This window comes from Dama dama, chromosome 8, assembly GCF_033118175.1.
Source record: "Dama dama isolate Ldn47 chromosome 8, ASM3311817v1, whole genome shotgun sequence".
Classification (NCBI taxonomy): domain Eukaryota; kingdom Metazoa; phylum Chordata; class Mammalia; order Artiodactyla; family Cervidae; genus Dama; species Dama dama.
Window position 1 is genome coordinate 10,998,451 of NC_083688.1, and position 15,686 is coordinate 11,014,136.

At 43.0% G+C, this 15,686-nt stretch overlaps 2 non-coding genes across 2 annotated transcripts; both read left to right on the top strand.

Annotated features, from left to right (window-relative positions):
- The first annotated feature begins 3,959 nt into the window (after positions 1-3,959).
- LOC133061139 (small nucleolar RNA SNORA73 family) lies at positions 3,960-4,163 on the top strand. The gene has a single exon (XR_009693961.1). It is a non-coding gene; the product is annotated as a small nucleolar RNA SNORA73 family (small nucleolar RNA).
- A 721-nt stretch (positions 4,164-4,884) lies between these two features.
- Positions 4,885-5,088, top strand: LOC133061137 (small nucleolar RNA SNORA73 family). The gene has a single exon (XR_009693960.1). It is a non-coding gene; the product is annotated as a small nucleolar RNA SNORA73 family (small nucleolar RNA).
- Positions 5,089-15,686: the final 10,598 nt, after the last annotated feature.

The window sequence follows — 15,686 nt, forward strand, 5'->3', positions numbered from 1 at the left end:
GCCAGTGCAAGGGACATGGGTTCAATCCCTGGTGCAGGAAGATTCTGCATACCTTGGAACAACTCAGCCCGTGTGCCACAACTACGGAAGCCTGAGCACCCTAGAACCTGTGCACCACAACTAGGGAGTAGCCCCTGCTCACCCAAGTAGAGAAAGCCTGAGCCCAACAGTGAAGACCCAGCACAGTCAAAAAATTTTTGTAAATTAAAAAAAAAAAGAAAAACCTTACTGCCCCTTAGATACCTATAGGATAAAATTTAAGCTTTTGCCTGGACTACAGGATATTTTGTATTCAGCTCTTGACTACTTCTCATGCTCATGAGAAGTCCAGGCAGTTCTCCTTTTGATGTTCCTAATCAAGCTGACCCCTTACCCTTCCTGGGAGACCACAGACCCGCCAGTTCCCCAGCCGGGAATGCTGTTGTCATTTGCACTTCACCCTTCTACTATTCTTCTACAACCTTCTGCTATTCTTCTACTAAGAATCTGCCTACAATGCAGGAGACCCCAGTTCGATTCCTGGAAAGGGAAGATCTGCTGGAGAAGGGATAGGCTACCCACTCCAGTATTCTTGGGCTTCCCTTGTGGCTCAGCTGGTAAGTGAAGTGAAGTGATGTGAAAATCTCTCAGTCATGTCTGACTCTTTGCAACCCCATGGACTATACCATCCATGGAATTCCCCAGGCCAGAATACTGGAGTGGGTAGCCTTTCCCTTCTTCAGAGGATCTTCCTAGCCCAGGGATCGGACCCAGGTCTCTCACATTGCAGGCAGATTCTTGAGCAGCTGAACCACAAGGGAAGCCCTCAGCTGGTAAAGAATGGCTCAGATGGTAAAGAATCTGAGCCTGCAATGCAGGAGACCTGGGTTCAGTCCCTGGGTCAGGAAGATCCCCCAGAGAAGGGAATGGCAACCCATTCCAGTATTCTTGCCTGGAGAATTCCATGGACTGAGGAGCCTGGCGGGCTACAGTCCATGGGGTCTCAAAGAGTTGAACATGACTGAGCGACTTAACACTTCCTTCTACTAGTCCTTCAAGTTTTAGCTCAAATTTTAACTCCCCAGGAAAACCCTCTCAGCCTTTAGCCAATTTTTCAATTGCTCTATCCTCAGAATACCGTATTTATGCCATACATCACTTATCAAGTAGTAGGATAATTTGCTGTCATGTCTATTTCCTCCGCTGTGAGTTCTCAAGGACAGAAAAAGTAGTTCATCAACTTCCAGTGTCTAGCACAACGTTTAGCAAATTGTCATATTCACTATGGAAATACTGAATGAGTGATTGAAAGGCAACTGAATACTCATATCACCAGAAAAGTAGCAGAATTATTTGTCTTTCTTCCTCTACACCTTTTTGTTTCATGACTCCTTCATAATTTAAGGTGAAGTCACTCAATCGTGTCTGACTCTTTGTGACCCCACGGACTGTAGCCTACCAGGCTCTTCCATCCATGGGATTTTCCAGGCAAGAGTACTGGAGTGGGTTGCCATTTCCTTCTCCAGAGGATCTTCCCCACCCAGGGATCGAACCCAGGTCTCCCGCATTGTAGGCAGACGCTTTACTGTCTGAGCCACCAGGAAAGTTCTTCATAATTTAAAACATTACTCAAAACCCCAAAGAACTGTTGTATCTGTAGGTGATATATATTGATATTTACTGTACTAAAAACTGAGAAAATTTAAAAATATTTATGATACATTTCAAAATAATAATCCATTACATTAATTGATAATATATTTGTATTAAAATAACTATTTTTAAAAACAGAGAAGAGTGGCATTGTTTTGCTCAAAATTTTCCAAGCTAAGCTTCAACAGTACGTGAACCGAGAACTTCCAGATGTTCAAGCTGTATTTAGAAAAGGCAGATGAACCAGAAATCAAATAGCCAACATCCACTGGATTATAGAAAAAGCTAGAGAATTCCAGAAAAAACACCTAATTTTGCTTCGCTGACTATACTAAACCTTTAACTGTGTGGATCACAACAAACTGTGGAAAATTCTTCAAGAGTGGGCTTCCCTGGTAGCTCAGCTGCTAAAGAATCTGCCTGCAATGTGAGAGGCCTGGGTTTGATCCCTGGGTTGGGAAGATCCTCTGGAGAAGGGAAAGGGTACTCACTCCAGTATTCTGGCCTGGAGAATTCCATGGACAGTATAGTCCATGGGATCACAAAGAGTAGGACACAGCTGAGCGACTTTCACTCACTTACCTGCCTCCTGAGAAATCTGTATGCAGGTCAAGAAGCAACAGTTAAAACCAGACAGGGAACAATGCACTGGTTCCAAATTGAGAAAGGAGTACGTCAAGGATGCATATTGTCACCCTGCTTCTTTAACTTATATGCAGAGTACACCATGAGAAATGCCAGGCTGGATGAAGCGCAAGCTGGAACCAAGATTGCCAGGAGAAATATCAATAACCTCAGATATGCAGATGACACCACCCTTATGGCAGAAAGCAGAGGAACTAATAGCCTCTTGATGAAAGTGAAAGAGGAGAGTGGGAAAAGGTGGCTTAAAACTCAACATTCAAAAAACGAAGATCATGGCATCCAGTCCCATCACTTCATGGTAAACAGATGAGTAAACAATGGAAACAGTGACAGACTTTATTTTCTTGGGCTCCAAAATCACTGCGGATGGTGACTGCAGTCATGAAATTAAAAGATGCTTGCTCCTTGTAAGAAAAGCTATGACAAACATAGACAGCAAATTAAAAAGCAGAGACATTACTTTGCAGACAAAGACCCCTCCAGTCAAAGCTATGCTTTTTCCAGTAATCATGTATAGATGTGAGAGTTGGGCCATAAAGAAAGGTGACCGCTGAAGAATTGATGCTTTTGAACTGTGGTGGTGGAGAAGACTCTGGAGAATCCCCTGGACTGCAAGGAGATCAAACCCGTCAATCCTGAAGAAAATCTACCCTGAATATCCATTGAAAGGACTGAAGCTGAAGATGAAGTTCCAATACTTTGGCCACCTTATGTGAAGAACTGACTCATTAGGAAAAAACCCTGATCCTGGAAAAGACTGAAGGCAGGAGGAGAAGGGGACGATAGAGGATGAGATGGTTGGATGGCATCATCGACGCGATGGACATTAACAGTGAGTGAGCTCCGGGAGTTCGTGATGGACAGGGAAGCCTTGTGTCCTACAGTCCTACACGCATTTGCTGTAACCTGCACGGAAATGGCAAACCACTCCAGTGGAGCTGGAGCACGCTCCTTCAAGGTATGCGGGAAGACTCTAGTATCGCGAGATGCCGCTGAGACTAGTTAGGGGCGTTAACCTGCAGTGGGTTCCCAGAACCCTTAGCGAAATTCTAATTCCCTAACTGCGCATGGTGCGGCGCAGGCGCAATAGATTTTTCTTGACTTCCGCTGGCTCCAGGGGCTATAAATACCGATTCCGTGCGTTTCTGGGGTCTTTTCGGGAGAGACGCTCATCCTATGCTGTTGTATCTAGGTGAGTGGTACCAACTGACCGCTTCGCGGGCGTTTCATCTGTTATGGGATCGGCCAGTATTCCTTTTCTGTAGGAACCTTACTGTTTAGAATGATTCCTAGTCTTCGGCGTTCGTGCCAACTACAGCTACTCGCAAAAAACGGCGTGGGGTGGGGTGGTCGGGCGTGGGTCGGAGAGGCCTGGCCCGCCGTCGGTCTTGGCCGTAGTTAAGCGGTACTGGCGACGGAACTCGAGGGCCAGCAGGACTGCCGCCCTCCACGCCGAAAAGCTTAAGTGCGCAGCGCACTCATTTCCTTATGCGCCATTATGCCGCCTCCTGGAGTGTTACTGTCTTAAGTTGAGTTGCAGACAAGGCATTTTGATTTAGAAACGGCTCAGCTGCCACTTAGTTTTTCTTTGGGGGTAATGTTTAATTTTGGATGATAGACTTTTGGGTTCTTAACTGTATAATCGCCTTAACTGCTTGCATTTGCTACTTAAAGTACTGTGACCAACGTGGATACCCCGGGAGGTCACTCTCCCCGGGCTCTGTCCAGGTGGCGTACGGGAGCATAGGGCTCTGCCCGGTGATGTACAGTCCCTTTCCACAACGTTGGAGATGAAGCCGGGCCTTGAGTCTGCGCCTGCATATTCCTACGTCTTCTCAGAGTCCTGTGGACAATGACTGGGGAGAAAAACCATGCAGGAAACAGCTCTCTAGAACAATCGATCCGGATCTGGTTTGCTCCGAAGTGAATTTTTATTGTTTTAACCTGTTTTGCTGTGCAGTTGGGTTAAGTTTTTCCCTCTTTTGCAGCATTTCGTTTAGGATTCCAAATACAATTGGATTTGAGGTGAGTAGATCTACGAATTGCTTTTGGCCTATCGGTGTTTGCTTTTTTTTTTTAATTTTGTTCCACGAAATTGATTTTCACATCTCATGATGGAGAAAATTTTTATATTGCAAATGGGATAATTTTGACAAGATGATTTAACCAAAGTCAGCAAAGTTTCGTGTGTGAGCTGTGTAATGGGTGTATCTGCTCAGTCCGGGAGAACTAAGGATTCGGGTCTATGATATTAGAAGTGAAATTGGGCATATGCTCCAGCATACTTAGGAAAGTAACTAATAGATAAAGCCTAAAATGGTCAACAGCTAACAAGAACTTGGAATTTGTGAGAAGCAGTTGATAATCATGTGGAATTTGACTTGGTTCAAGTATAGGTGGTGCATGAGATGAAGGGAAACGTAATCTTTTCAATAGTGGTACAGTAATTCTGCTACATTCCAACCTTTCTGTGAAAAGCATTGTAGACTTGTTATACTGTGCTACAATATAGCCGATTCCATGGAGCTTACAGTACTGTATAGCCCATTGTTTTAGCTGAGTGCCTAGGCTAACTTCAGTTTAATATTTTGATGCTGTTCAGATATTCCAACGTGGATACCCCAGGAGGTCACTCTCCCTGGGCTCTGTCCAGGTGGCGTAGGGGAGCATAGGGCTCAGCCCTGTGATGTACAGTCCCTTTCCACAACGTTGGAGATGAAGCTGGGCCTTGAGTCTGCACCTGCATATTCCTACAGCTTCTCAGAGTCCTGTGGACAATGACTGAGGAGACAAACCATGCAGGAAACATCCAGTATACAAAAATTTTTAAAGTGAATTAAGTCTGTACAAATGAATCTAATCCTTTTTTCTTTTTATGTCATTTTCAGGAGAGAAGAGGAGCCTCACCAATTTCTCAGTTAGCAAAGCTTCGGAGTCTTTTCTTTGACAGGGAGATTAGTAAACTAAAACTTAATTCTCCAGCCAAGAATACTGGAGTGGAACCCATTCCTTTCTCCATGGGGATCTTCCTGACCCAGGGGTTGAACCTAGATCCTACTGCATTGCAGGTAGATTCTTTACCTTCTGAAACACCAAGTAAAGTGAGTAATACATTAATTGAAGATAAGCCTGGGAGATTTGGAATTGTATAGGTACGATATTTAACCCCTGGAACTGTACCTTAAAATCCAGCAAAGTTATAGTGTTCTGTTGCCCAGGCATGTACTGAAATTTACAAGAAATGCCAGAAACCATATGGGCAGGTCTTACAGAGTATAGTGACCTGGAAGGCTCAAGAGACCTTTTCAGGTTTCCTATCTGGTGAAAACTTGATGTAATGACACTAAGATATTGACCTCTATCAGTCTTAAAAGTGGTAAGTAGGTGCCCATGAGAATCTGCATGTCTTAAAGAAATCCATCAATTTCTAATGTAATTGTGAACTTTAATAAAGGTGACTGTATTGTATTTGTGTGGTTTTTTGGGGGGGTTGTGGTTTGTTTGTTTTTTTGTCACGTTCTGGTAGAGTCTTTCCCCTAATTTAGGATCAAACCCAGATTTCCTGCAGTGAAAGCAGCCAGGGAATTCTGTGTGAGTGTTCTGAGAATCAAACTTCCTGTTCCAGCTGTGAATACCTGCTAGGTTTTGCTGTAACTGAAGGTCTTGAGCTCTTGTGTTAAATATTGGCATTTGTGTACTACTACTATTGGGAAATGCATTCATTGTTCAGTTAGCAAGTCCTGTCCAATTCTTTGTGACCCCCATGGACTGCAGCACACAAGGCTTCCTCTGTCTTCCAGTGTTTCCCAGAGTTTGCTCAAACTTATATCCATTGTGTCAGTGATGCTATCTAACCATTTGATCCTCTGTTGCCCCATTCCTCTGCCCTCAGTCTTTCAAATGAATATTCAGGGTTGATTTCCTGTAACATTGACTGGTTTCATCTTGCTGGCCACAGTACTCTCCATCTCATGTCCAGCACCTTAGTTTGAAGGCATCAACCTTTTTTATGGTTTACGTGAATACTGGAAAAACTAGCTTTGACAATGTGGACCTTGTTAAAAGCTTGCTGGGTTGAGAATTCAAAGGTGGTGGTCTGTCACCAAGTTTTGGACTCAACACCCTATGGACAATAACCTGCTGGGCCCTTCTGCCCATGGAGTTTTCCGGGCAAGAAAACACATTGCCATTTCCTATTGCAGTGGATCTTAACCCAGGGATAGAACCCATGTCTCATGTCTCCTGCATTGGCAAGCAGATTCTTTACCACTGTGCCACCTGGGAAACCCACCTGTGTAAGGGATTATACTCCTCTAAACTTAGAGGTGTTGAGAGGTCATACTCTGCTTCTCTGTCAAAGGGATGTGCTTGTGTCACAATAGAACTTTGTCAAGCCCTTTCACAGGCTGCAGCATTATGGGAAAGAGACCATGAAGGATGGGGACTAGTGGGGAGCCATCTAGAAGGTAGAGTCTAGATCTTCATTGTGGCCATAAAGGGAATTTTACAAGATGGGCAGGTGGAATACCTTGTTTAGAAGCCACTGGGGTCCAGGTATAAGGGAATTTTTTAACTTGGGTTGTGGTACAAACAGGAATGTTTCAATGCCAAGAGGGTAAAGGATAGGTCGTGTCTTGGACTGCCTCCCTAGATTCCTCCGTCCTCCACTATCTTCCATTGGCTCAAGTTCTTGTCCATTAAGTATGGCTCACTATACAAGTCATTACCTAAACAAATAGCAATACTGCTTACCTGTGCCAGATTCAGATTCAAAGTACTTCGCATATGTTAATTACAACGGTAATCTGACTGCTTTTATGGGGGAAACCCAGAAAGAAAGAATTGCCCAAATCTACAACTAAGAAGTGAACCCAGAAAGAAAGAATTGCCCAAATCTACAACTAAGAAGTGAACTGGTTGGCCCTGTGTCCAGTTCACATTTTGGCCTCATTCCCACATAAATGCTTTTGGATGGTAGACGCACAATAAATCTGAATAGTGTTTTTAGTATAAATTCTCAGGGTAGGGCAGGGTTCTAGGTGGGATTTCTTCCAGTATCCAAGTGTCATTTCAGTCGTCCAGTCGTGTCTGACTCTGTGAGCCCGTGGGCTGCAGCATGCCAGGCTACCGTGTCTGTCACCAAGCCCTGGAGCTTGCTCAAACTCATGTCCATCAAGTCCAAGTGATGCCATCTAACCATCTCACCCTCTTGTCTTCCCCTTCAATCTTTCCCAACATGAGGGGCTTTTCGCTGAAGCAAACCTGTCAGGAAGTATTTAGGTCACAACCTTTCTGCTAAACTTAAGGTTGCAACACACCTACCAGTAGACTAAAACAGGTTCTTCTGGCTTTTTCTGCATATAGGCCTTGATAGTCATATCAGTTGTTGCTAAACTGAGACTGCTTTGGAATCCTAATACCACTTGTAGTCCCTGTGATCTTGAGCAAGCTGCTTAACTTATTTCTGCCTCAGTCCATGTGCTGTTGCACAGAATGTATGCATACATGCTCAGTTGTGTCTGACTGACCCCATGGGCTGTAGCCCGCCAAGCAAGCTCCTCTGTCTGTGAGATTTCCCAAGCAAGAATACCGAAGTGGGTTGCCATTTCCTTCTCCAGGGGATCTTCCCAACCCATAGATCAAACCCATGTCTCCTACATTGACAGGCAGATTCTTTACCAACTGTGCCACCTGGGAATCATGGGGACATTAAAAGTACCTACTTTTTGGATTTGTAAGGAGAGGTAGTGTTAATGTTTGTAGAAAACTTAAAAGTCTGCTAAGAAAAAAAAAAAGTCTGCTAAGTACAATGAACCTGTAGGAAGATTCTCTGACTTAAAAGCAAACAAGGGACTTCATAAAGTGCTGTTTGCATGCAGCACTTTAACAGCATCATCTTTAGGGAGTTGAAATAGCTCAGCTGGAATTCCATCACCTCCTCAAGCTTTGTTCATAGTAATGCTTCCTAAGGCCCAACCTGACTTCACACTGCAGGATGTCTGGCTCTATGAGTGACCACACCAATTGATTCATTCAGTTTTATTGAATAAAGCCTTGGCACCAAAGGTAAATTAGATACTAAACCAAACTCTATTTCACTCGGAGCCCTACCTATCCAGGAGAGAAAGGGGGAGATGCAAGGAGAGTACCCTCCAAGATCAGCTAACTAGGAAAGAGAGCAAGGATTTCAGTATCAAACCTGTATCAAGATATACTACTAACTTTGAACAAGGTGGTGTGGTAAGGTATGTACATTCCTTCATCTAATACTCCATGCACCCCTGTAAAGTAGGTACAGTGTTTGCACATTTTGCAGTGGGGACTGAACTTGGTGTTGAGGAACATGCCCAAGTTATATAGCCAGTAAGTGGCAAAGCATGCATCTGAGCAAGCAAGTTGACTGCAGAACCTGTAAACTACATCATACCATGCCTTGGGAAATGTTAGCTGTTTTCACCTTTTGTATTCAGCTAATTAGTACCCATTACACCATAAAATGTCTCAGTTGTAACGAATTATAAATCCGCTATTGTACCTGGGTCTACTTGACTCGAAAATGTCAATACTTAGATAGATGTTACTTTGCCAACAAAGGCCCATCTAGTCAAAGCTATGGTTTTTCCAGCAGTCGTGTGGATGTGAGAATTGGACTATAAAGAAAGCTGAGCACCAAAGAATTGATGCTTTTGAACTGTGGTGTTGGAGAAGACTTGAGAGTATCCTTGGGTGTCAAGGAGATCCAACCAGTCCATCCTAAAGGAGATCAGTCCTGAATATTCATTGGAAGGACTGATGCTGAAGCTGAAACTCCAATACTTTGGCTACCTGATGGGAAGAACTGACTCATTGGAAAAGACCCTGATGCTGGGAAAGATTGAAGCTGGGAGGAGAAGCAGATGACAGGATGAGATGGTTGGATGGCATCACCGACTCAATTGACATGAGTTTGAGTAAATTCTCGGAGTTGGCGATGGACAGGGAGGCCTGGTGTGCTGCAGTCCACGGGATTGCAAAGAGTCGGACACGACTGAGCAACTGAACTGAGATAGACGTGAGTGCAGTTTCCTAGGGAGTGAGAGCCCTTCCTGGCTGTTAACCTCTGACTTTCAGCACTTTGTGTCTTTGTGTACATCTTTCCCTCTGATGGATGGGATCTTAGTTCCCCAAGCAGGGATCAAATCCAGGCCCCCCATGCAGTGGAAGAGTGGAGTCTTAACCAGTGTACTGCCAAGGAAGTCCCAGAACTTGTATCTTTATGAAGATATCTGCCATTTGATGATTTGCCATATGCTAGGCATTCTTTAAGCCTTAAAACAGTACTATACGTGCAAGGACTTTTTTTTATATCCTTGTTATAGAAAAAACAATCAAGGTTAGATTAGTTGCCCAAAGTCACACAACATCTTTAGAGTCTGAACTCAATCACCATCCTTACATCCCTTTCCCCTAAGGACCCAGAACGGCTTGTCTTGATAGGAGGGTGGGTACCTGGAGCATTCCTCATGGTAACGTTAGTATCATTCTACTGTGAGTATTTTTTACTTGATGTCCATCTAACCTACTGGATGAGTTATCCTCAAAGAATGGGCCGCTTGGCACATAGGAAACACTGGTTGATGACTTTGTTTTTCTGTGTTCTGTTTCACTGGTTTCTGTGTTGATCTTTGTGATGTTCCTTCTTCTGTTTCCTAGTTTCCTAATGTAGAAGCTGAGGTGATTAATTTAAGACCTTTCCTTTTTTTCTAGTACAGGCACTTAGTGCTATGAGTTTCCCCTAAGTACTGCTCTGACAATATTCCACAAGTTCTGCTATGTTCTCTTTCCATTTAATTCAGTTCAAAATACTCTCAAATTCTGCTGTGATTTCTTCTTTGATCTGTGGGCTACTTAAAAGTACATGTTAATTGTTTATATTTTTGTTTGTTTAGGCCACGCCACAGGGCTTGCAGTTTCCCACCAGGGACTGTACCCAGGCCATGGCAGTGAAAATGCTGAGTCCTAACCACTAGACCACACAGTCAAAGGCTTTGGCATAGTCAATAAAGCAGAAATACACATTTTTCTGGAACTCTTTTGCTTTTTTGATGATCCAGCGGATGTTGCCAATTTGATCTCTGGTTCCTCTGCCTTTTCTAAAACCAGCCTGAACAATCTGGAAGTTCATGGTTCACGTATTGCTGAAGCCTGGCTTGGAGAATTTTGAGCATTACTTTACTAGTGTGTGAGATGAGTGCAATTGTGCGGTAGTTTGAGCATTCTTTGGCATTGCCTTTCTTTGGGATTGGAATGAAAACTGACCTTTTCCAGTCCTGTGGCCACTGCTCAGTTTTCCAAATTTGCTGGCATATTGAGTGCAGCACTTTCACAGCATCATCTTTCAGGATTTGAAATAGCTCAACTGGAATTCCATCACCTCCACTAGCTTTGTTCATAGTGATGCTTCCTAAGGCCCACTTGACTTCACATTCCAGGATATCTGGCTCTAGGTGAGTGACCACACCATCATGATTATTTGGGTCGTGAAGATCTTTTTTGTACAGTTCTTCTGTGTATTCTTGCCACCTCTTCTTAATATCTTCTGCTTCTGTTAGGTCCATATCATTTCTGTCCTTTTTCGAACCCAACTTTGCATGGAATGTTCCCTTGGTATCTCTAATATTCTTGAAGAGATCTCTAGTCTTTCCCATTCTGTTGTTTTCCTCTATTTCTTTGCATTGATCACTGAGGAAAGCTTTCTTATCTCTCCTTGCTATTCTTTGGAACTCTGCATTTAAATGGGTATATCTTTCCTTTTCTCCTTTGCCTTTAGCTTCTCTTCTTTTCACAGCTATTTGTCAGGCCTCCTCAGGCAACCATTTTGCCTTTTCACATTTCTTTTCCTTGGGGATGGTCTTGATCCCTATCTCCTGTACAGTGTCACAAACCTCCGTCCATAGTTTATCAGGCACTCTGTGTCTATCAGATCTAGTCTCAAATCTATTTCTCACTTCCACTGTATAGTCATAAGGGATTTGATTTAGGTCATACCTGAATGGTCTAGTGGTTTTCCCTACTTTCTTCAATTTCAGTCTGAATTTGGCAATAAGGAGCTCATGATCTGAGCCACGGTCAGTTCCCAGTCTTGGGAAAACATCTATTTCTGCTTTATTGACTCTGCCAAAGCCTTTGACTATATGGATCACAATAAACTGTGGAAAATTCTGAAAGAAATGGGAATACCAGACCACCTGACCTGCCTCTTGAGAAACCTGCGTGCAGGTCAGGAAGCAACAGTTAGAACTGGACATGGAACAACAGACTGGTTCCAAATAGGAAAAGGAGAACGTCAAGGCTATATATTGTCACCCTTCTTGTTTAACTTACATGCAGAGTACATCATGAGAAATGCTGGGCTGGAAGAAGCACAAGCTGGAATCAAGATTGCCGGGAGAAATATCAATAACCTCAGATATGCAGATGACACCACCCTTATGGCAGAAAGTGAAGAAGAACTAAAAAGCCTCTTGATGAAAGTGAAAGAGGAGAGTGAAAAAGTTGACTTAAAGCTCAACACTCAGAAAACTAAGATCATGGCATCTGGTCCCATCACTTCATGGGAAATAGATGGGGAAACAGTGGAAACAGTGTCAGACTTTATTTTTTTGCGCTCCAAAATCACTGCAGATGGTGATTGCAGCCATGAAATTAAAAGACGTTTACTCCTTGGAAGGAAAGTTATGACCAACCTAGATAGCATATTAAAAAGCAGAGACATTGCTTTGCCAACAAAGGTCCATCTAGTCAAGGCTATGGTTTTTCCAGTGGTCATGTATGGATGTGAGAGTTGGACTGTGAAGAAAGCTGAGCGCCAAAAAATTGATGCTTTTGAACTGTGGTGTTGGAGAAGACTCTTGAGAGTCCCTTGGACTGCAAGGAGATCCAGCCAGTCCATCCTAAAGGAGATCAGTCCTGGGTGTTCATTGGAAGGACTGATGCGGAAGCTGAAACTCCAATACTTTGGCCACCTCACATGAAGAGTTGACTCATTGGAAAAGACCCTGATGCTGGAAGGGACTGGGGGCAGGAGGAGAAGGGGACAAGAAAGGACGAGATGACTAGATGGCATCACTGACTCGATGGCCATGAGTTTGAGTAAAGTCCGGGAGTTGGTGATGGACAGGGAGGTCTGGTGTGCTGTGATTCTTGGGGTTGCAAAGAGTCGGACACGACTGAGCAACTGAACTGAACTGAACCACTAGACCCCCCAGGGAATTCCAAAAGTGTATTTTTAAATAATTGGGAGTTTTCCAAAGATCTTTCAGTTATTTGTTTCTACTTTCCATTGTGGCCTAAGTATATTCTTTGTTTGATTGAATCTTTTTAAATTTAGCAAGACTTTTTCTATAACCCAGTACAGCCTATATTGGGAATTGTTTCATGTGCACTCAGGAGGCATGAGTATGTTACTGTCTGAAAAAATCGAGGTGGAATGTGAAGAAAGATGAAGTATTCTGCAAATGTCAATCAGTTCAAATCGATTAAAAGTGTTGTTTAAGTCTATCCTGACTGGTTTTCTTCCTACCTATCAGTAACATTGAGAGTAAGGTATTGAAATGTCCACCTATCTTTGTGGATTTGTCTATTTCCTCTAGAAGTTCTATCAGTTTTTGCTATATGTATTTGGGACCTCTGTTATTAGTTGCATATATTTAGGATTGTGCATTTTGATTTTCTCCTTTACCATAGTGAAAGTACCTTCTTTTTTTACATTTTTGATTGGAGGATAATTGCTTTACAACATTGAGTTGGTTTGTCATACAACAACGTGAATCAGCCATAAGTATACACATGTCCCTGCTCTCTTGAATCTCCCTCTCACGCCCCACCCACCCAAACCCACCCCTCTAAGTTGTCACAGAGAACCAGGTTAAGCTGCCTTTATTATTCAGCAACTTCCCACTAGCTATCTATTTTACATATGGTAATTCCCAGGTAATGGAAATGATAGAGAATCCTCCTGCCAATGCAGGAGAAGCAAGAGATGCAGGTTGGATCCCTGGGTTGGGAAGATCCCCTGGAGGAGGAAATGGCAACCCACTCTAGTATTCTTGCCTGGGAAATCCCATGGACAGAGGAGCCTGGAGGGCTACAGTCCATGGGGTTGCAAAAGACCTGGCAACTCAACAACAATGTATAAGTTTCAAGGCTCCTCTCTCCGTTCCTCCCTCCCCCTCCCCGGCTGTGTCCACAAGTCTGTTCTCTGTCTGCAGCTCTGTTCCTGCCCTGCAAATAGGTTCATCTGTATCACTTTTCCAGATTCCATATATATGCATTAATATACGATATTTGTTTTCCTTTGACTTACTTCATTCTATGTAACAGACTTTAGGTTCATCCACCTCACACCAACTGACTCAAAAGACCTTCTTTATTTCTATAATACTCTGCTCTAAAATTTACTTTGTTATTAATATAGCTGCTCTGGCTTTCTTTTGACTAGTGTTACCAGAGTCTCTTTTTCTGTCTTTTTACTTTGAATCTATTTGTGTAGAGTTGACCCTTGAACAACAAAGGGGTGCGACTGTATTGGCCCTCCATATCTGTGATTCTGCAACTTCCGGTTTAACTAACCTCGGCTTGTGTGGTACTGTAGTACATAGTTCATATTTATTGAAAAAAATCTGAGTATAACTGGACCTGTGCAGTTCACAACTGTTGTTCAAGGGTCAGCTGTGTTTGTTTATGTTCAATGTTTATTTCTTGTAGGCAGTGTGTGGTTTGGTCTTGCTTTTTCTATTTATTATGACAATCTCTGTCTTTTATTTGGAGTGTTCAAACCACATTTACTTTTATTTTTTCTTTTATTATTTTTGTCTGTGGTGGCTCTTCATTGCTGCACTCAGGCCTTCTCTAGTTGCAGCGAGCGGGGGCTACTTGTTGTTGCAGCTCGAGGGCTTCTCATTGCGGTGGCTTCTCTTGCTGTGGAGCAAGGCTCTAGGGCACATAGGCTTCAGCAGTCGAGGCTCGCGGGCTCTAGAGCACAGGCCCAGTAGCTGTGGCACGCAGGCTAAGTTGCTCCACTGCGCGTGGGATCTTCCCGGACCAGGGATCGAACCGACATCCCTTGCATTGCAATGTGGATTCTTAACCACTGGACCACCAGGGAAGCCTCCAGACCACGTTTATTTTTTATCACAAATCTGTTGGCTTATAGTTTTTAGGTTTATAGTTCGAACATTTTTTAGCCATTATTTCTTCATATATTTTAAAAAACAAAAAGCATTTTACTTATTTATTTCGCTGCACGGGGTCTTAGTTGTGGCATGAGGGATCTTAGTTCCCTGACCAGGGATTGAACCCTGGCCTCCTGCATTGGGAGCATGGAATTCCAGCCACTGGACCACCAGGGAAGTCCCTTCTTCATATATTTTTATTCCCAGTTCTCCTTTACCTGTAGAGTAGGCCACTTATTAAAGTTATTCCATAGTTCACTCATACTCTTTTCACTTAAAATTTTTTCTATGTTTCATTTTGGATAGTTTCTTCTGCTATGCATGAGGTTCACTAATCACTGCTTTTCCAATATCTAATCTATTATTAATCCCATCCACTATATTTGTCCTCTTAGATATTATCAAGAAGTTCACTTTGGATCTTTTTATATTTTCCATGTCTCTACTTAACTTTTGGACATATGGAATATAGTTAGAATAACTTTTAATATCATTCACTTCTAATTCTATCATCTGTGTCATTCCTAGGTCAGATTCAACTGATTGTCCTCCTTACTATGGTTTATGTTCAGTAAATAAAATGCAACAATAATAGAGTGAAAAATTAATATTTATGTTCAAAGAAGATACGATAAATGGGGCCAAAGAAGGCTTCATGGAGATGGCAAATAAAATTTAGCCTTAAATATATACATTTGATATATATGTAAAAATCAAATATATATATATATGAAGAATTCAGCTAGACAGGAAAGAAGGCACTGGTGGGAAAGGTGAGAAAGGTAAGGAAGCAGGAATGAGCATGGGCATGGTGAGAGGACAGTGCCGAGGCCCAGGGGGAGACGGGACAACAGCAGCTTGGGGCGTTTGGTGCTCCTAACAGCACTGAAGAAATATGTAAGTCTTCAGACCTAGAAAATGAGCTTATGGATGCTGGGGAGAAGGGTGGGGGGAAAGGATAGCTAGGGAGTCTGGGATGAACATGCACACACTGCTATATTTAAGATGGGTAACCAACAAGGTCCTACGGTATAGCACAGGGAATTCTGCTCAGTGTTATGTGGCAGACTGGATGGGAGGGGAGTTAGGGGGAGAGTGGATACATGTGTACATATGGCTGAGTCCCCTCACTGTTCCCCTGAAACTGTCAAACATTGTTAATCAGTTATATCCCAATACAAAATAAAAAGTTAAAAA